This window comes from Neovison vison, chromosome 3 (genome assembly GCF_020171115.1).
Source record: "Neovison vison isolate M4711 chromosome 3, ASM_NN_V1, whole genome shotgun sequence".
In the NCBI taxonomy this organism is placed as follows: domain Eukaryota; kingdom Metazoa; phylum Chordata; class Mammalia; order Carnivora; family Mustelidae; genus Neogale; species Neogale vison.
In genome coordinates, this window is record NC_058093.1 from 15292840 (window position 1) to 15313994 (window position 21155).

Below are 21155 nucleotides of genomic sequence, written 5' to 3' on the forward strand. Positions count from 1 at the left end.
AGAAACTTTGCAAGCCAGAGGAGAGTGGCATGATATATTCAAAGTGCCAAAAGCAAAAAATATGCAACCATAAATACTCTCTCCAGCAAGGCTATTGTTCAGAACAGAAGAGACAGAGTTGCCCAGAAAAACAAAAGTTAAAGGAATCCAGGAGTAAGCAGCCCTACAAGAAATGCTAAAAGCGACCCTTTGAGTGGAAAGACCATAAATAGGAGTAAGAAAAGTAGGAAGCACAAAGCAGCAAAATAAGTATATTTCCAAAAATCAGTGAAGGGATTCACAAAATAAACAATGTAAAGTATGACACCATATACCTAAATCGTCAGGGGGAGAGGGGTAAAGAATGGGTTCAAACTTAAGTTACCATCAACTTAATATAGACTGCTATATGCAGAAGATGTTATATACAAACCTAATACACAAATTAAAAACCAGTAATAAAGAATAAGAGAAAGGGATCCAAGCATATCACTAAAGGAAGCCAACAAACAGGAGAACAGGAGAAGGAGCAGAGAAAATCTACAGAAACTACAACACAAGTAACAAAATGACAATAAATACATATCTAAAATTACCTTGAGTGTAAATGGATGAATTGCTCCAATCAAAAGAGACAGGGTGGGTAAAACACAAGACTCATCTATATGCTGCCTATAAGAGACTCATTTAAGACCAAAAGACACCTGCATTTTGAAAGTGAGGGGATAAAGAAACATTTATCGTGCAAATGGATGTTAAAAGAAAGCTGGGGTAGCAATACTTACATCAGAAAAAAAGACTTTAAAACAAGACTAACAAGAGATCAAAAAGTACACTATATAAAAGGGACAATCTAACAAAAGGATATAACTGTGAATATTTACACACCCAATATGGGAGTATACAAATACAAAAAAGTTAATAACAAACATAAAGGAAATAATTAACAGTAATAATAGTAAGAGACTTTAACACCCCACTTACATCAATGGACAAATCATCAGAAATCAACAAGTAAACAGTGGCTTTGAATGACAGACAGAAGCAGATAGATTTAACAGACATGTTTAGAACATTCCATCCTAAAACAGCAGAATATACATTCTTTTCAAGGGCACATGGAATAGTCTCCAGAACAGATCACCTATTAGGCCATAAAACAAGTCTTAACAAATTTTTAAAAACTGCAGTCACATCATGCATCTTTTCTCACTACAACGCTATCAACTAGAAATCAATCACAAGAAAAAAATCTGGAAAGAGCACAAATACATGGAGATTAAATAACATACTACTGGGGCACCTGGGTGGCTCAGTAAGTTAAAGCCTCTGCCTTCGGCTCAGGTCATGATCCCAGGGTCCTGGGATCAAGCCCTGCACTGGGCTCTCTGCTCAGCAGGGAGCCTGCTTCCTCCTCTCTCTCTGCCTGCTTCTCTACCTGTGATCTCTGTCTGTCAAATAAATAAATTAAATATTTTAAAAATAATAATAAATAAATACTACTAAACAATGAATGGGTTAACCAAGAAGTCAAAACTCCAAAATTACATGGAAACAAATGAAAATGAAAACACAATGGTCCAAATCTTTGAGATGCAGCAAGTGGTTCTAAGCGGGAAGATTATGGCAATCCAGGCCTACCTCAAGAAAAAATAAAAATTTCAAACAATTTAATGTTACACTTTAAAGAGCAAGAAAAAGAACAAACAAAACCCAAACCCAGTAAAAGGAAGGAAATACTAAAGATTAGACCAGAAATAAATGATATAGAAACTAAAGAAACAACAAAACAGATCAATGAAACCAGAAGCTGATTTTTTGAAAAGATCAACAAAACTGATAAACATCTAGCCATACTCATCAAAAAAAAAAGAAAAAAAAAAGAAAGAGAGGGGACCCAAATGAAATCACACTAAGGAGAAATAACAACATCAATTGTACAAACAACTGTATGAGAATATTATGAAATTATATATGCCAATAAATTGTGCAACTCAGAAGAAATGGATCAATTCTTAGAAACATATAACTTATAAAAACTAAAGCAGGAAAAAATAGAAAATCTCAACAGACCCATTATGAGTACTGAAATTCATTCAGTAATCAAAAAGCTCCCAACAACCAAAGTCTAGGATCAGACACCTTCACAGGCAAATTCTAGCAAACATTTAAAGAAGAGTTAATACCTATTCTTCTCAAACTATTCCAAAATATAAAAGAGGAAATTCATTCTATGAGTCCAGTTTCATCCTCATACCAAAACCAGATAAAGACACCACACACACACACACACAGAGAGAGAGAGAGAGAGAACTAAAGACCAGTATCTCTCATGAACATAGATACAAAAATCCTCAAGAAAATTCTAGGAGACCAAATTCAACAACACATTTAAAAGAAAATCACCTGCCATAATCAAGTGGGACTTATTCCCAGGATGCAAGGGTCGTTCAATATTTGCAAAAACAATCAAAGTGATACAACACGAGAAAGGATAAAAACCATATGATCATTTCAACAGACGCAGAAAAGCACGACAAAGTACAACATTCCTTTATGATAAAAAAACCTCTGCAAAATAGGTCTAGAGAGAACACACCTCAACATAATATAGGCCTTATGTGAAAAACCCATTGCCAACATCATACTCAGTTGAGAACTTTCCCCCCTAAGGTCAGGAACAAGACAAGGATATACAATTTCACCACTTTTATTCAACACAGAACTAGATTCCTAGATGCAGCAATTAGACAACATAAAAAGAAATAAAAAAAAAAAAGGCATCCAAACTGGTAAGGAAGAAGTAAAACTCTCAGTATTTGCAGATGACATGTAATATCAATAGTAAAATCTAGACTCCACCAAGTAACTACTAGAACTGATCAATGAATTCAGTAAAGTTGCAGGATACAAAATCAATATACAGAAATTTGTTGCATTTTTATACACTAGTAATGAAGCAGTGGAAAGTGAAACTAAGAAAATATCCCATTTATAATTGCACCAAAACTGACAAAATATCTAGAAATAAGCTTTACCAAAGAGGTTAAAGACCTGTACTCTGAAAATTACAAAACACTGATGAAAGAAATTCAAGACAACAATTAGAAAAGGAAAAAGACATTCCATGCACATAGGCTGAGAGAACAAATGTTAAAATGTCTATACTACCCAAGGCAATCTACAGATTTAATGCAATTCCTATCAAGATACCAAAAGCAGTTTTCACAGAACCAGAACAAACAATCCTAAAATTTGTATGCAATCAAAAAGACCCTTAATAGCCAAAGCAATCTTTTTTTTTTTAAGATTTTATTTATGTATTTGACAGAAAGAGATACAGTAAGAGGGAACACAAGATGGAGGAGTGGGAGAGGGGGAAACAGACTCCCCACTAGGCAGGGAGCCCAACGCAGGGCTCAATCCCAGGACCCTAGGACCACCACCTGAGCCAAAGGCAGACACTTAATGACTGAGCCACCCAGGTGCCCCTTGCCAAAGCAATCATGAAAAAGAAAAAATCTGGAGGTATCACAATCCCGGACTTCAAATTATATTACCAAGTGGTAGTAATTAAAGCAATATGGTACTGGCATAAAAAAACATAGATCAATGGAATAAAACAAACAAACAAAAAAAATGGAAAGAAGCCTAAAATTATATGGTCAATTACTCTTCAACAAAGCAGGAAAGAATATCCAATAGGAAAATGACTCTCTCTTCAACAAGTTGTGTTGGGAATACTGAACAGCTATATGCAAAAGAATGACACTGGACCACTTTCCTACAATATACACAAAAATAAACTCAAGATGGGTTAAAGACCTAAATGTGAGGCCTGACACCTGAAAGGAGAACACAGGCAATACTTTTCCTGACATCAGCTGTAGCAACATCTTTCTAGACATGTCTCCTGAGGCAAGGGAAATAAAAGCAAAAATAAACTACTGGAAATTCAACAAAACGCAAAATTTCTGCACACTGAAGGAAACAATCAATAAAACTAAAAAGCAGCCTATGGAATGGGAGAAGATATTTGCAAATGATATCTGAAAAAGGTTATCCAAAATGTAGTATCCAAAATGTATAAGGAACTGATACAACTCAACACCCAAAAAACAAAAACCCAATTAAAAAATGGGCAGAAGAAATGAACAGACATTTCTCCAAAAACAACATCCAGATAGCCAACATATGTATGAAAAGATGCCCAACACCACTCATCATCAGGGTATCATCTCACGCCTATCAGTATAGTTAAAATCAAAAATACAAGAAACAAGTGTTGGTGACGATGTGGAGAAAAAGGAACCCTCTTGCACTACCGGTGGGAATTCCAACTGGTGAAGCCACTGTGGAAAACAGTATGGAGATTCCTCGAAAAATTAAAACCAGAATGACCTTACAAGCCAGTAATCACACTCCTGGGTATATACCCCAAAAACACAAAAACACTAATTCAAAGGAATACATGTACCCCTATATTTATTGCAGCATCATTTATGATAGATATGGAACTATGGAAGCAGTCTAAATGCCCATCAAATGATGAATGGATAAAGAAGAATGATGAATGGTATATACACACAATGGAATATTGGACAGCCATAAAAAAGAATGAAATATTGCCATTGGCAACAACATGGATGGAGGTAGTGAGTACAATGTTAAGCAAAATAAATCAGTCAGAGGAAGTAAAATATCATATGATCTCACTCAAATGTGGACTTTAAGCAACAAAACAAAAAAGGTGTTCTAAGTAAATTGTTAGATTAAAAAGTTAACTTTCCTTTTCAGTTCAAAACAAAGTCAGATTTGGGTTTCTCTGTAATAAAAAAACAAAAACAAAAACAAAAAACCCAACAATTTAGGATAGCAACTACCTGCAGGTTTTGCTCTCAGAAGACCAGAAAGAAGAAAGCTTAATTATTGTTTGAGAATATTAACAATTCTAGGTAGCAGAATTTAACTATTTATTTGTACTAAAAAAAAAAAAAAAAAGTCATTTCCACCTAAGAAGATTACTACTTTTTAACAAGAAATAATCCTGTTCATTCAACAAATGCTTAATGAAATACTATCATGAGTTGGGCACCGTGCTGATTAGTTACAGGTAATACAGCTATTTATAGGGTTAAATATGAGGCGCCTGGGTGGCTTAGTGGGTTGAGCCTCTGCCTTAGGCTGGGGTCCTGGGATGGAGCCCCGAGTTGGGCTCCCTGCTCAGCGGGGAGCTTGCTTCCCACTCTCCCTCTGCCTGCCTCCCTGCCTGCTAGTGATCCCTGTCTGTCAAATATATAAATCTTTAAAAAATCTTAAAAAAAAAGTAAAATCTTAAAAAATAAAAAATAAAAAAAATAAAGGGTTAAATATAGTCCCTGCCCTCAGGCAATTTCATTAAAATCTCCAACAAGAGAACAGAACTTTTATGCCATTTATATTTTTTATTTTAAAATTAATGCACCTACATGCTATAGTACTATAAATGAGGTGCTTTCATTTTACAAACACATAAACACACACATGGTAGCAGGGTTGGGGGTTAAAGACAAATTTTGTAAGGATACATTCAACATCTCCAGAATAAATAATTTCTACTCTTTTGTCATAAACATTCATCAAATAGCTGTTATAGCTGATATTATATTTTTACTTGACCATACATGATTACAAAAAATTTAAGTATGTTCTCCCAAAAAGCTTATTGGAAGTAAAATCAGTCATGGGTCCTATTAGCAAATAATCATCTAAATTATCTACACAGATGTCATAACATAGAAGTTAAAATATTTTAGGCAATTCTCCAGTATGACACAGTTTTATAGCTAAGACAGTTAATATATCTTTAGAGAAAATATTTCTACACCACTGTCAATAAACATAAATAACAATGCTGTTATTTAAAACTCTTTAAAAGCTTTAGAAAATGTTGAAAATAGAACTACCCTATGGCCCAGCAATTGCACTAATGGGTATGTACCCCAAAGACACAAATATGAACCTAGTGATCCAAAGGGGCACCTGCACCCCAATATTTATAGCGGCAATGTCCTCTGTAGCCAAACTATGGAAAGAGCCCAGGTATCCATCTACAGATTAATGGATAAAGAAGATGTGGTGCATATATGTAAACACACACACATATATACAACAGAATATTACACAGCCATCAAAAAATGAAATCTTGCCATCTGCAACAACGTGGATGGAATTATACTAAACGAAATAAGCTAAATCAGAGAAAGACAAATATTGTATGACATCACTGATATGTGGAATTTAAGAAACAAAACAGAGGATCATAGGGGACGGGAGGGAAAAATAAAACAAGATGAAATCTGAGATGGGAGACAAATCATAAGAGGCTCTTAATCATAAGACAGAAACTGAGGGTTGCTGGAGGGGAGTAGGAGTGGGGGCATAGGGTAACTGGGTGATGGACAATAAGGAGGGCACGTGATGTAATGGGCACTGGGTGTTATGTAAGACTGATGAATCACTATAACTGAAAAGAGAAGATTCTACACTTGATCTTAGCCAAAAGGCTGAGAAGTGATAAAAAAATTATTTTAAAATGAAATTCAAAACATGAACAAAGATTGTGAAGAAATATCTTCATCAAAGAAATTTTTTTTTAAAAAAACAAAATGGGGGGAAAACAGAAGGAGAGGGCGGACAACTAAATATCTTACAAGAATTAAAAACAGTAAATTGGGGGTGTGTTTTATGTCTGGTTTGGGCTATAATGCAGGTATAAATTATTCATAAATCATTTAATGCATGGGAAAATGCCAGTGATGTAACTTTAAACAAAAGAAGCAAAACTAAACTGTGCATATAATAATGAGCTATATAAATACACACACACATTTGAGAAAATATACTAAAAATTTAAACTGTGGTCATTTCTGGGTGGTAGGACTGTGTTTTATTTTCTTCTTTTTACATCTCTAAATGTTGCAGATTTCCATTATTATTATTATTGAAAGGAGGAGGGAAAAGAGAAGGCAAAACTGCAAACTCAAAATCCTCTGGTAAAAACTTATGCCTCAATTAAACTGGTAAGATTCTGCTTTATTTCTGATTCCAAAAATACTGGACTATGTTAACAAAGATAAGCCTCTTTAAATATTAATATTTGTAACCATACAAGCCAAAGGAATTATTCTAATAACTCTACAGCTATAAATTTCTAGTTTAATATTTCTAAAGTTATGTTTAATCTCCTCTATTTCTAGTACTGTCACATCAAATATGAGCTCTTTATCTATGCTTTAAAGTTATCATATGGAAAAATCCCCATACCAAATTTTAATTTACATCACAAAAATAAGCATGTGTAAATAACAATTTAGCTGTAAGAAATGACACAAAGAGGGCAGCAGGCAATGTTCACATAACACATTCCATGGCAACTGAAAAACAGGAAATATTGTTGAGAGAAATGAAAGACCTGAATAAATGGGCAGATACACGTTAGTGGACTGGAAAATGCAATACTGTTCTATGTCAATTGTCCCCATACTGAACTAAGTATTCACTAAGTTAATTACAACCTATATCTGATTCTAAAACTTACATGGAAAGGCAAATGAACTAGAACAGCCAAAAACAATCTGGTAAGAGACCTTGGGGTAAAACCTGCCTTCAAGACTCACTATAAGGCTACGCAATAAAGACAATGTAGTAACGGCAAAAGAACTGAGAATTACGTCAAGGTAAGAGAATGGACAGTCCAGAAATAGACTCATTTTTATATTGTCAAATGATATTCCACAAGGATGTAAAAGTAGGGAAGAAGGAAAGGAAAGGTTTTGTTTTATAGATTTTATTTATTTGAGAGTGAGAGAGAGCATGAGAGGGGAGGTCAGAGGGAGTAGACTCCCAGCAGAGCCAGAAGCCCAAGGGACTTGATTCTGGGACTCCGGGATCATGACCTGAGCGGAAGGCAGTCACTTAACCAACTGAGCCACCCAGCTACTGTTTTGTTTTTCTAGCTTTACTGAGATATAGTTGACAAATTGAAGTACACAGCAGGGTTTTGTTTTTTGTTTTTTGACAGACAGAGATCACAAGTGGGCAGAGAGGCAGGCAGAGACAGAGAGAGGGGGAAGCAGGCTTTCCACCCAGCAGGGAGCCCGACGATGCGGGGCTTTATCCCAGGACCCTGGGATCATGACCTGAGCCAAAGGCAGAGGCTTTAACTTACTGAGCCACCCAGGTGCCCCTACAAAGCGTTTTTAAACAAATGATGTTGAACAGATAGAAATATTGGGGGCAAGGGATCCTTGACTTCTTCATCACACCATAAACAAAAGTTAATTCAAAATGGATCAGGCTAAAATTATAAAGCTCTAGGAAAAAACGTGAGAAGATACCTTCCGCAAATTTAGTGCAGGCAAAGATTTATTAGGACAGAAAATACTAAACCGTAAAAGTAAAAATACTTTGATGAAGTCCAATATAAAAACTTCTGCTCTTTTAAAGGCACCATAAAAAAAATAGGCAAGCCACAGAGAAAATATTCACAAATGTATCTGACAAAGGACTTGTATTGGCAATATATGAAGACTTGCTACCAATAAATAATAAAAAAGGTAACCCAATGTTTAAAAAGACTTGTGGTCACTTCCCAAATGGCTAATATGAACCTGGAAAATTGCTCAACATTACTAGCAATTAGGAAAATGTAAATTAAAACTACAATGAGATACTACTATATACGCATTACAGTGGCAAGTACTGTTGTTGAATATATAAAGTGATACGACTTTGGGTAAGTTTGCCAGTTTCTTAAAAAATTAAAAATACACCTACCCAATATAACCCAGCATGTCCTCACAGGTATTTATCCAAGAAAAATAAAAACATATATCCATGAAAAGACTTGTACACAAGTCAGCACAGCTTTATTTATAAGAGCTAGAAATGGAAGCAGCCCAAATATCTATCAAGAGGTAAATGGATAAATAAGCAATAATATGGGCCAATCTAAAAATCATTATTCTGCTTGAAAATAAGTCAGATTACAGGGAGAAGGAGAGACAGGGAGGAACACTGAATGATTTCATATATAGTTCCAGTTGATACAATCAACTAATACAAAGTTATAGAAAAGACAAAATTTACCTGTGGTTACAGTTGCTTCTGGGATGGGGAGAAGTAGAGAGAATAGAAAAAGGTAAAGGGTAGAGTCATGGGAAATGTTCTCTATGTCTCTAGAAAAACTAGGGAAAAAATGCTCACTATGGACATGAAAAAATTATGTCTATCAAACTAGTGAATAACTAAAGGTTTAATGAGTGCCTTTAACTGACCTTGAATAATTCCCAAAAGCATACTGCAAAATCCAGATTTAAGCTTCTGAAAAAAGCCAGAATTTCGATTGTAGTGAAGAATAAATTTTATTTAGGTCTCACTTCGCTGAAATTTATCTATTTTTCTCCCACAAACATCACTTTATGATTAGTAAGAGAATAAGAATGTCTTGCTCCGAGTGTTTTAAGATGGCTTCATATAATATTATACACTATGAAATGGAACTTAATATGAAAGACTCATTAACAAAAGTAAAACTGTACAGTGGTTTCCAAAATGGAGGTGACTGTACCCCAGGAGGTATGAGTGATGATCTACAGGATTTAAGAACATATTAGTTATTTTTATATTTAATTGTATTATAATATACATATGTACTTTAAGTATAACATAATGTAATAGAATACACAGGTTTCCTTAACACACAAAATGACACTGGTATCTTCCCTATGGCCACCTGTCAGACAATCATACATCACATAAAGTTATCAAAGTACTCTAAGCAATTCTAAGTATCCTGAGGAGAAAGTGATAGTATTTGCTAGGTTCTTTTTTAATCATAAAATCAAGAACCCACTTTTTTGGAAGTTGCTGGAAAAGACAGGTGTTCCAGAGTAATGACTTCCTTATTAGAAACGATACTTTATGGGGGCCCCTGGATGGCTCAGTTGGGTAAGCGCTGGACTCTTGATTTTGAGTCAGGTCAGGGTATCAGGGTTGTGAGATCAAGCCCCATGTCAAGCTCCATGCTGGGTGTGGAGCCTGCTTGAGATTCTCTCTCCCTCTGCAACCACCCCCCTTAAAAAACACACACACAAAAAACAATATTGTATGGAAAAAGCACATTATAGAATCCTTCATGAAGCAGCTATTCTGACCTTGACAAAAAAAAGTTGGGGGCATGGAAATAGGTTTAATTTCAAAAGCTACTACTGAAGCAAAAGAGAAGCTGAAGTAAGAAGACTGTCAAGTGTTATTTTATTGATGTAGTTGAGGAGTGACCATGGCATCTTGTACCCAACAAGTTTATTGGTTGTTTCATGGCAAAGTATTTAAAAAGAGGTGTCAAAAAGTTAATCATGTATCTTTTACAAAAAAAAGTCTAAATCTGCTTACTTTCTGTGGTGACCATTAGTAGTATGCTACCTAGACATTGTTTTTATTTATTTATTTTTAAAAAGATTTTATTTATTTATTTAACAGAGAGAGCGAGAGATCACAAGTAGGCAGAGAGGCAGGCAGAGAGAAAGGGGGGAAGCAGGCTCCCCGCTGAGCAGAGAGCCCGATGCAGGGCTCGATCCCAGGACCCTGAGATCATGACCTAAGCTAAAGGCAGAGACTTAACCCACTGAACCACCCAGATGCCCCATAGCCATTGTTTTTAAAAACAAAAACAAAAAAGTGGTTAATCTGTACCTTAAAAATAAATGAGGCATTTTAAAACTTGGTAAGAAAATAACTGTATTCCAAAAGAAAACCATGTGTGTCATCTTGAAATACTGTACCTGCCACTCTAAAAACAGAGAAAACATTTTCTAACTCTTTAAATGCTTCCCAAACACAGTTTTCTATGGATTTTTGAATGCATTTATTAAAAATATATAAATGCAGGGGCACCTGCATGGCTCAGTTGGTTAAGTGGCTTGCCTTGGGCTCAGGTCATGATCCCAGTGTCCTGGGATGGAGCCAAGCATCAGGTTCCCTGCTCAGCGGGAGCCTGCTTCTCCCTCTGCCTGCTGCTCCCCTGCTTATGCTCTCTCTGTCAAATAAATAAAATCTTTATATATATATGTATGTGTGTATATATTTATATTACAAATTTATAATATATATTGTTTAATTATACATATATGTATACATATATATATACACACACACAGAGAGACATATATATATATATATATATATATATATATATATGCAAATCCTTGCATTGGTCTGCACAGTTAAAGCAAACCTTACTAGCCAAATCTTCAAAACTGATGGATGGAGGGGCGCCTGGGTGGCTCAGTGGGTTGGGCCTCTGCCTTGGGCTCAGGTCATGATCTCAGGGTCCTGGGATGGAGCCCCACATCGGGCTCTCTGCTCAGGGGGAAGCCTGTTTCCCCCCTCTCTCTGCCTACTTGTGATCTCTCTGTCAAATAAATAAATAAAATCTTTAAAAAACAAACAAACAAAAAACTGATGGATGGAAATTAAACAATGAGTGTCCCCATTAACAAAGCATAGCCAAATATGTATTTACTCCTTTTGGGTGTATGTCCCTATATGAACTGCCTTTTAGTTAAGACAAACATTTAAACCGAGTACCAAATTAAACAGATATAAGATCCAGACTTTGGAATTTCTGCATTACCAAGCAGTAAACCCAAGATTTTCCAAACATAATGCTGCATATTCATTGCTCCTGCTTTAAAAGATATTTTTTTTAAAGCTGAGAGTAAACAAAAAGGTTTTTGAGCCACTAATAGCATTTATAAAGTACTCTATTCACAAATAAGGGGATCACTGATTCCCCTCACTGGTCTCTAAAGTCATTTGTTAAAATATAAAATAAGCCAAATAAGCCAAGAAAGAATTATTCTTTCTAAATAAAATTAACATTACTAGATATTAATGAATGCTTTCAGGAGATATAATGCCAACTGCAAATAATTTTTCACATAACAGTTTTCATTAAAACCTTTTTATTGAATTTCTATTCTATTTAAGGGACTGCGAGATATTTCAGATGAAGAAAGGTCCAATACTCCCAAAATTCAGGGGGATTTGAGACAGTACACAATTATCTATAACAGAAGGCAAATCGAGTAAGGTCTACAGAAATGAAGAAGCAAGCAATGAATTCTGCTCAGTGTCTAACAGCTTCTTGGTGTCTAACAGCTTCATAAGGACCCACTTGGGTCTCAAAGGGCAAGTGGGATTTTGACTGGAAAAATTAGAAGAACAAAGCACGACTGAAAACCAGGAATAGAGGCATGTATAAGCTTGGATACATAAAGAATACACTGTGTTTTCAAATCATATTATTAGTTGTTTTGTTGTCCTGACTTAGCTAACCCTTTTCTTCATGTATCAAACTTAGCAAGATCCTTTTAAAGGTGTTTTTTAAAAAAGCATGTACTTCTTTTTTTTTTTTTAAAGATTTTATTTATTTATTTGACAGAGAGAGATCACAAGTAGACAGAGAGGCAGGCGGAGAGAGAGGTAGAGGGAAGCAGGCTCCCTGCTGAGCAAAAAGCCCGACACGGGACTCGATCCCAGGACCCTGAGATCATGACCCGAGCCAAAGGCAGCGGCCCAACCCACTGAGCCACCCAGGCGCCCAAAAAAGCATGTAATTCTTAAGTATAGTTACAAAACTGATTTATTGCAATTCTACAGTATTTGGGCCTAGTCCTAACTTTCTCCAGATTCACTAGGGGACTTAAAATTGTGTCACACGATGTCAAGACATCAATTATGAACCTCCCAACCTTGCTTTTCTCCTCATGTAAAGGGATGGCTTGCTTGTCTCTTCTTTTCCGAACCTAATCTCTTCACATTGTTTTGAAATCCCAATACGTTGTGCTTCTTCTTGGATTCGGCTCCCTTGATTATATTCTCTACCCATTCCTTCTATCCTGCACTTAAACTGGAATCCTGTTTTGGAGGGCAGAAAACCTAGCTGTTTGACTTCTCCATTACATCGAGCTCTGTCTAAAGCAGAGAACACTATGTTTTAATATATATATATATTTTTTGTACTTATTTTATTTTAAACATCTCTGATGAGTATTCTTTTGATGAGGTATTCTTTTTTTTAATTAATTAATTAATTTATTTATTTTTTCCAATTTATTTATTTTCAGAAAAACAGTATTCATTATTTTTTTCACCACACCCAGTGCTCCATGCAAGCCGTGCCCTCTATAATACCCACCACCTGGTACCCCAACCTCCCATACCTCCGCCACTTCAAACAATATATATATTTTTTAAAGATTTTATTTATTTGACAGAGAGAAAGCAAGAGAGGGAACACAAGCAGGGGGAGTGGGAAAGGGAGAAGCAGGCTTCCCGCTGAGCAGGCAGCCTGCTACAGGGATTGATCCCAGGACTCTGGGATCATGACCTGAGCTGAAGGTAGACGCCCAACTGACTGAGCCACCCAGGGGCCCCTGTTTAAATATTTATTAATATTCTATTAATAGAAAAATATATACTGTTCTAAAAGCCAATCTATAAATCAAGAGTCATGTATTTTAAGACATCTGCCCTAACATGCGGTAAATTGTATCTTAAAGTAACAGCATGAGATAAAGCTTCAGAGATTACATAACCTGGGAGTTTGCTTTTTTCTTTCTTTCTTTTTTTTTTTTTTGAAAAGCACTTGTTAGCATTTAATGAACCTCTCCCCACGAGGCTTCAAGCTACTAGAACACAGGTGCCCCCAACACCCTTGATCTTCTCCTCTGCTCTTCTACTAAAGAATTTGGCCTTCACAATGACAGGCTGTTTTGAGAGTTTCCCCTTTACCAAAACTTTGTAGTAGCCCAATCGCACCACATCAATGATAGGAGCAGCTCCAGTCTTGTTTTTGGCGGCACTTACCCGTGTCTGCTCCCTGACTAAGGTCCACAGTTTATCAAGGTTGACAGGTGGGCAGACGCTCTGGTTCCTCTTTAAGTGGTAATGTCTCATATCAACTTTTCCAAAGTAACCTGGGTGATATTTGTCGAAGTTGATCCTGTGGTGATGCATGCCACCAGCACTACCCCGGCCTCCTGGGTGCTCTGATGCTTGCCGATGCGGCCGTGGCCGTGGCTCAAGTGGCCCCGAAGTTTCCGGGTCTTCCTCAGTCTGGAAGGCATGTCGGCAGCCCAGACGGAAAAGGGCAACCTGGGAGTTTTCTAACATTTCCTGACAAAATCTTCCCAGATGCAATCTTTTCTTTTTTTTTTAAAGATTTTATTTTTATTTATTTGACAGAGAGAAATCACAAGTAGGCAGAGAGGCAGGCAGAGAGAGAGAGAGGGAAGCAGGCTCCCTGCTGAGCAGAGAGCCCGATGCGGGACTCGATCCCAGGACTCTGAGATCATGACCTGAGCCGAAGGCAGCGGCTTAACCCACTGAGCCACCCAGGTGCCCCCCAGATGCAATCTTTATACAGTATATCAAATATGTAAAATTGACAAAAGTGCTGCTAATACTAGTCTATGTTCAAATACATTAATGTATTACCAACTCAAAGAGACAAATTAAGGATTAAATATGTCAGTTACATTACAGTCTTACAACAACCTAAGCAACCCATTTATTACTATAAAGTTTTGTTTTGATTTCACCTAGATAAGTAGTTCCAAGTAGGTAGTAGCTTTTGTTTGTTTTGGTAGCAGCTTCTGTAGTCTCAGGATAAGCTTCAATTAAATTTATTCCAAAAAATTTTTAAATAAGAATTTTTTCTTTCAAAATTGGCCTTGAATGTGTTATGGTTTTCATTGTGTGTGTGCCATGCCAACAAAATCTTTATTAACATTTTGAATAGCTATCGAAAAAACCACTGATTCAGCTATTACTGAAACTGTAATTTCTAGGCTTAAATTGGGACAAATGGCTAGGGTGCAAAGTAATGTCATCATAGGGCACTATGAATTCAAGACTAAAGAATTAACAGCCACCCCTCAGATGGAGAACCAGATGCAGAGTTGACCTTTTCTGGATGTTGTAATGAGAGTGAAGCCATCTTCCAGCTGCCTGCCTGCAAAGATGAGCCTCTGCTGGTCAGGGCGGGATGCCTTCTTTATCTTGGATCTTAGCCATCACATTCTTGATGGTGCTACTGAGTTCCACCTCCAGAGTGATAGTCTTGCTGGTCAGGGGCTTCAGAAAGATGTGCATACCACCCCTCTGATGCAGGACCAGGTGCAAGGCTGACTCTTTCTCAATACTGAAATCAGAAAGAGTACGGCAGCCATCTTCCAAATGCTTGCCTGCAAAGATGAGACTTTGGTGTTTTGTGTGGTAGAGGGTAATGCCCTTTCTATCTTGCATCTTGGTCTTCACATTTTGTCACTAGGCTCCATCTCCAGGGCGATACTCTTGACAGTCAAGGTCTTCATGAAGATTTGCATTTTAACCTGCTAGTGAATGCAAGGACACTGAATCCAATCATGGAAAGTCAAATTCACACCAACACAGACACCCATCAATGCCAAATGCTTCTGAACTAAAATTTTTTATATCTGTACATAAGAGTGAGAAGACCATTCACTGGAGAAAGAATAGTCCTTTCAACAAATGGTGCTAATAAGCTGGATACGCACATGTGAAAGGATGAAGCTGGACCCTTACCTACCACCATACATAATATTAACTCAAAATGGGTTAAAGACCTAAACATAAGAGATAAAACTGTTAAGAAAAACCAACAAGGGAAAAGCTTCATGATACTGGATTTGGCAATGATTTCTTGGACATGGCACTGAAAGCATAAGCAGCTAAAGAAAAAATAAAGTTGACTTCATTAAAATGAAAAAATTCTGTACATCAAAAGATGTACAAATATCAAAGATGTAAAATATCAAAAGATACCATCAACAGAATAAAAGGCGACCCACAGAAATGGGAGACAGTATTTATATAACATGGATCTGACATAAACTTAATATCCAGAATATATAAGGAATTCCTACAACTCAACAACAAAACAACCCAGTTTTAAAAATGGGCAAATGACCTAGATAGACATTTCTACCAAAACACCACCAACAACAAAAACTAAAAACCAGATGGTCAATAAGTACTTGAAAAGATGCTCAAATCACTAATCAGTAGAAAAGTGTAAATCAAAACCACAATGAGATACCACTTTACACTCATTAGGATGACTGTTGTAAAACAAAACAAAATAAAACTGAGAAAATAACAAGTGTTGCTGAAGATTTGGAGAAACTGGAATGCTTGTGCACTGCTACTGGAGTGTAAAATGCTGCAGCTGCTGTCGAAAACAGTATGGCAGTTCCTCAAAAATCAAAGAGAATTACCATATGATCCAGCAAATCCGCTTCTAGGTATATATTCCAAAGAACTGAACATGGGGACTCAAAGAGGTATGGGTATGACAATGTTCAGAGCAGCAATTATTTACAATAGCCAAAAGGTGGAAATAGCAAACATCTAACCACAGACGAATAAACAAACAAACAGTGGTATACACACACAACAGAATATTATCCAGCCTTAAAAAAGGAATGAAATTCTGATTCATGCTATAACAGGGATGAACTTCGAAGACATATGCTAAGAAAAATAAGCCAAATACCACAGAACAAATATTGCATGATTCCACTTAAATGAAGTCTAGAAGAGTCAAATTCATAAAAACAGGAAGTAGAAAAGTGATTACCAGGGGCTAGAGGGGGAGGTGGTGCAGAGTTATTTAATGAGTAATTTCAGTTTGGGATGATGAAAAAGTTCTGAAGATAGTGCTGGTTGCACAACTCTGTGAATGTACTTAATAACACTGAAATGTACACTTAAAATGATTAATATGGTAAATTTCATGTTGTGTTACAATTAAAAAAACTTGTGTGTGCTATTTATTTAATTATGGTGGCAATATAAAATGTGGTTAAGAATACAGGCTTAAGATTATTCTGCCTGGTTTCAAACCCAGCTCTGTCACTTTACAGCTCTGTAGTCTGTGCTTGTCTGCTCAGACAGTAACACAACCTACTTCACAGAATTATGGCAAGAATTAAATAAATTGTACATGTAAAGCATTTAAAACAGGACATGTCACTTAGACACTTTTAATTATTGTTAAGTTTAAAATACATTTTTAATGAGATTTGAGTGAAACATCTACAGAACCTTGATGATCATCCTCAAAATTGCAGAGTTCAGTAAAACACACACTGAAAACCAGTGACCTAATCCAAATTTCTCATTTTATAGGTAAAGGAACTGAGAATCTAAGATAAGAGATTTGTCTGAGGTCACGTATCTTGTTTTGCTAATAATAATCTTCCTAAGAGTTTGGGATTAACAACACTATGCTGACATTGAACTACTTCAGAACCACGGCAAAGCCATGAAATTCTACAGAATCTATAGTGTGAAATCATCCACCACACTAATCTTTATTTTTTGCTAATTTTCTTTTTTAGAGAGGGGGTAGATAGAGGGGGAGAGAGAATCTTAAGCAGGCTTCATGCCCAGTGGGAAGACTGATCTCAAGACCCTACGATCACCACCTGAGCCAAAATTAAGAGTCCAACACTTAACTGACAGAGTCACCCAGGTGCCTCCCCAAAATGCTAATCTAAAAAATACAGTAATTATGTAAGGGGTGAAAACCAAAAGAAAGCAAAACCAAAAGAAAAGTCATTCTAATCATCCTCAAAGACTAAAAACACCTCTTCAGAGAACAGTGTTAAAATATTAGTGAAAACAAACTATGTCAACTCAGAGTTTGAGGCACACTACCCCACTCCTTTTACTTACTATATAATCTTAATGAGACCGCTCAATCTAAAAAAATCAGCTGCTTTTTTTCTACCAAATAAAGCTAATATTCACCATGAGGAGACATCTACAAATAATTCTTTATTAAATTCAAACAGAAGACAGCAGCAGTCCAAATAGCACAAAATGTCTAACCCAAAAAATCATGTATTAAAGCTTTGTAGACATTTCGGTACTTACTTGAATAGGGCTAGGTCTGGTCTCCGGGAAATTCACAACACAAAAAGCAAAATAACAGAGAATCTTTGAAGGTCAGACTCAACAAGAGCTAAAAAGCTTTTGAGCGTCTCTATTTTGCCCTTCCTCCATTGATCTTACTCTTCAATGGGGCTCTCAAAGGATAGTACCACCTCTGCTTGGAATGTCCTCGCCATCTACATCAGTTGAAATCCTACCTCTTCCTCTTCTTTTTTTTAAATCCTACCCATTCTTAAAGGTTCCACTGAAATCCCACAGCTTCCATGAATTTTCCCCCAGTGCTCCCAATGTGGAATTTATCTCTCCTCTTTGCTCCCCTATTTTGTAACTTGACTTCAACATTTTAGCGTTGCCTTACAATTACCTACCGTAACTTCTTCCCTCTCCTTACCCTCAGGAAAATCCCCAAAGCAGTAGGCTCAGGAAGAAAGGAATCAACATTTGCCAACACCTCAGAACCTTGAAAAGGGCTAGGCATTTTGCATACATTATCTCATTTAATCTGTTCGACAGCACCCGGGAAGGTCCACAACAGGTGGTGTCATTCCCGTTTCTCTGACAGGAAAGCACTGCTGAGAGTTCATAGCTTGGCCGGCTTACGGCTAGCCCAGTCCCAGGGTTCATGCAGCCTCTGGTTCGCCTGGCTTCCAAGAGCTCTTTCCACCACGCCGAGCTGCAGGTCTGATCCACTCTGTGTCCCGCACGCTACCAAAGAGCAGGTATTCCATAAAGATCCGCCGAACTGAATATTCCTACGAGCTCGCTACCACCCTTTTAATAAGCTGTTCACGCCCTATCCCTAGCCCGTTACCGTCACGGTTCCTGTCCAGCAGCTCCGACATACACACGGGCAGCTCTCTCCATCCCCGGAGAAACGCTGCGGGCACATCGACCCTCTCTGGGAGGGGAAGTGAAGAATCTTTCAATGCTCCCAGATTTCCCCCAACGCTCTTCCCACAGAATATAAGAAAACCCCCCCACACGAGACAACATGTGACGCGACGCCTATACCCCCTCGAAAAAGCTCCTGTTTCATACCCCGCAACGTCTCCGCGCTCACGAGCACTGAAGGTGGATGCGGTTCCCAGCTCGCACGGCGGGGACCCCCTAAGACGCCGCCTGAATCAGAAAACCGCCTCTTTCAGACTGTTTTACAACGAAGGCATCCGATCGCTCTCCCACGGCCCCCCTCCCCCGCCATGACCCGCAGTTTGGATTTCCGGCGGGAATGCACACAGACACGGCGACAGGAGAGGGGGCTCAGAAGCCAGGGAGCAATTACTTAGCCCGCTTCATCAGAGGGCGCGGAAGGCGCCCCGCATTTCCAGATCTCTGCACTGAATTCGTTTACGAAAGGCGGGGGGCACCGAAGCCCGAGGAACCCCAGACACCGAATCACCGTTTTCCGCGGCTAACCGGGGAGAGTCCTTTCCTCCCCGCAGTCCCGGGCCACCAGCGCCCGGTGCCAGGTCCAAGCCCAACCGCACCCTCCCCCGGCGGTCCCGTATCTCATTGTCTCCCTCCGTCGCTGCCCCCTGGGGAGCTGCCCCCACCGACCCCCACCGACCCGCCGCCGCCGCCGCCGCCGCCGCGCTGGGCGTGGTTCACCGAGCCCGGCCCCGGCCCGGCAGCGACCCCGCCCCAGGCTCTGCCGCCCGCACCGCGCCCGGACGGCCGGGCCGGGCGCCGGGAAAATGGAGGCGGGAGCCGCGGCAGCGCCTCACAGTCCGCGCCCCGCCGGCCTCTCCGCTCGGCTCGAGGGCGAGGCTGAGCACTCACCGCGGCAGCTGCTCGACCCTCCAGCGGCCCGGGGCCGGGCAGCCGTCGCTCCCGCTGCTCCCGCCGCCGCCTCCTCAGGCGCGGCGCTCCTTCCCCGGACCCGCCGTGAGCGCCCGCAGCTCCCGCGCCGCGCGCACCGTGACTGACTGACTGACTGACCGACCGACCGGGCGGCGGCGGCGGCGGCGGCGGAGGTGGGGCGGGAGCGCGCAGCGGGCGGGGCGGCCGCAACGCCCAGCCGTGGCCGATCCGATTGCGGCCGCGTCCGGCCGAGACGCAGAAGGCGGAGCCGAGGGCCGGGCGGCGGACGGGCGGACCGACTCGCGCCCGACCGCTCGCTGCCCCCGCCCGCCGCCAACCACTCACTTCCGGCGCAGGCGGCCGCGCACGCCCCTCCCGGGCGTCCGCCCCCCGCCCGCGCCCCTGGGCCCGCGCCCCTGTGCCCGCCCCGCTCACCCTCCCCGCGGGCGCCGGACCGCACCCAGACGCGGCTCTCCGCGGTGCCCCGCCTTTCCTCCGCGCGCGCCTGTGAACCGCCTCCAGGAACCAGTGAATCAGAATGAATGAGCGAGGAAGGAAAATCCCGGTGCCGTCCCACCCCCTGCTCGCCTTTCCTTGGACGCAGGCCCAGTGGCCTCTGTCCCAGAGCCGGGGGACTCACCGAAGCGTCGAGCAGATCTGTCAGGGACCTGTCTGCATGCACCTCTGCGTGGTCCCCAGCAACACACCCCATGTCTCAGGACCATTGTCGTTGCAGTCTGTGAGGCGGGTTTTTTTTTTTTTTTTTTAAGGAAAACCCATTTTGGCCGACAACTCTGTATTTTCATGCGCTGTATGGAGAAGCTTTTAGAAACTGGGCATTTCCATGATCTTTAATTACTTTTTACTTTTGAAATTTGCTTGTTTTTCGTTCTTGCTTTCTGTCATCTTCTTACTGACATTGTTTAGGAATAACGTTTTGGCATTTTTCTTGGTCACCAAGTTCTAAATTCCTCAGATACTGCTTATTTTGATGCAGGTTGTCTTAAAGTTTTCATCTTAAAATTTTTTTAAAAATTTATTTATTTATTTATTTGAGAGAGATCACAGGTAGGCAAAGAGGCAGGCAGAGAAAGAAGCAGGCTCCCCGCTGAGCACAGACCCCGATGGGGGGCTCCATCCCAGGACTCTGAGATCATGACCTGAGCTGAAGGCAGAGGCTTTAACCCACTCAGGTGCCCCTAATCTTAAGTTTTTATATCTTTATTTTGACTTTCTCCTAGAGTTGATCAAAGAGAAAAATAGAATTAAATCATTTTTGCCTGGTTCCCTGCAAAGCAAGTTTGTTGACAGCACTAAAGCCGCTGACCAGTCATACATGTCACCTGGAATTA

The 21155-nt window shown here is 39.6% G+C and overlaps 1 protein-coding gene and 3 pseudogenes across 1 annotated transcript in view; all 4 read right to left on the reverse strand.

Moving 5' to 3' along the window:
• Positions 1-19947, reverse strand: part of RAPH1 (Ras association (RalGDS/AF-6) and pleckstrin homology domains 1) — a 95693-nt gene extending 75746 nt beyond the window's left edge. The window contains 1 exon segment of the mRNA XM_044241392.1: positions 19783-19947. The gene's annotated coding sequence lies outside the window, so the exon portion shown is untranslated.
• Positions 6450-6536, reverse strand: LOC122903699 (annotated as a pseudogene).
• On the reverse strand, positions 13481-14228 carry LOC122902223 (annotated as a pseudogene).
• On the reverse strand, positions 14394-15977 carry LOC122902222 (annotated as a pseudogene).
• Positions 19948-21155: the final 1208 nt, after the last annotated feature.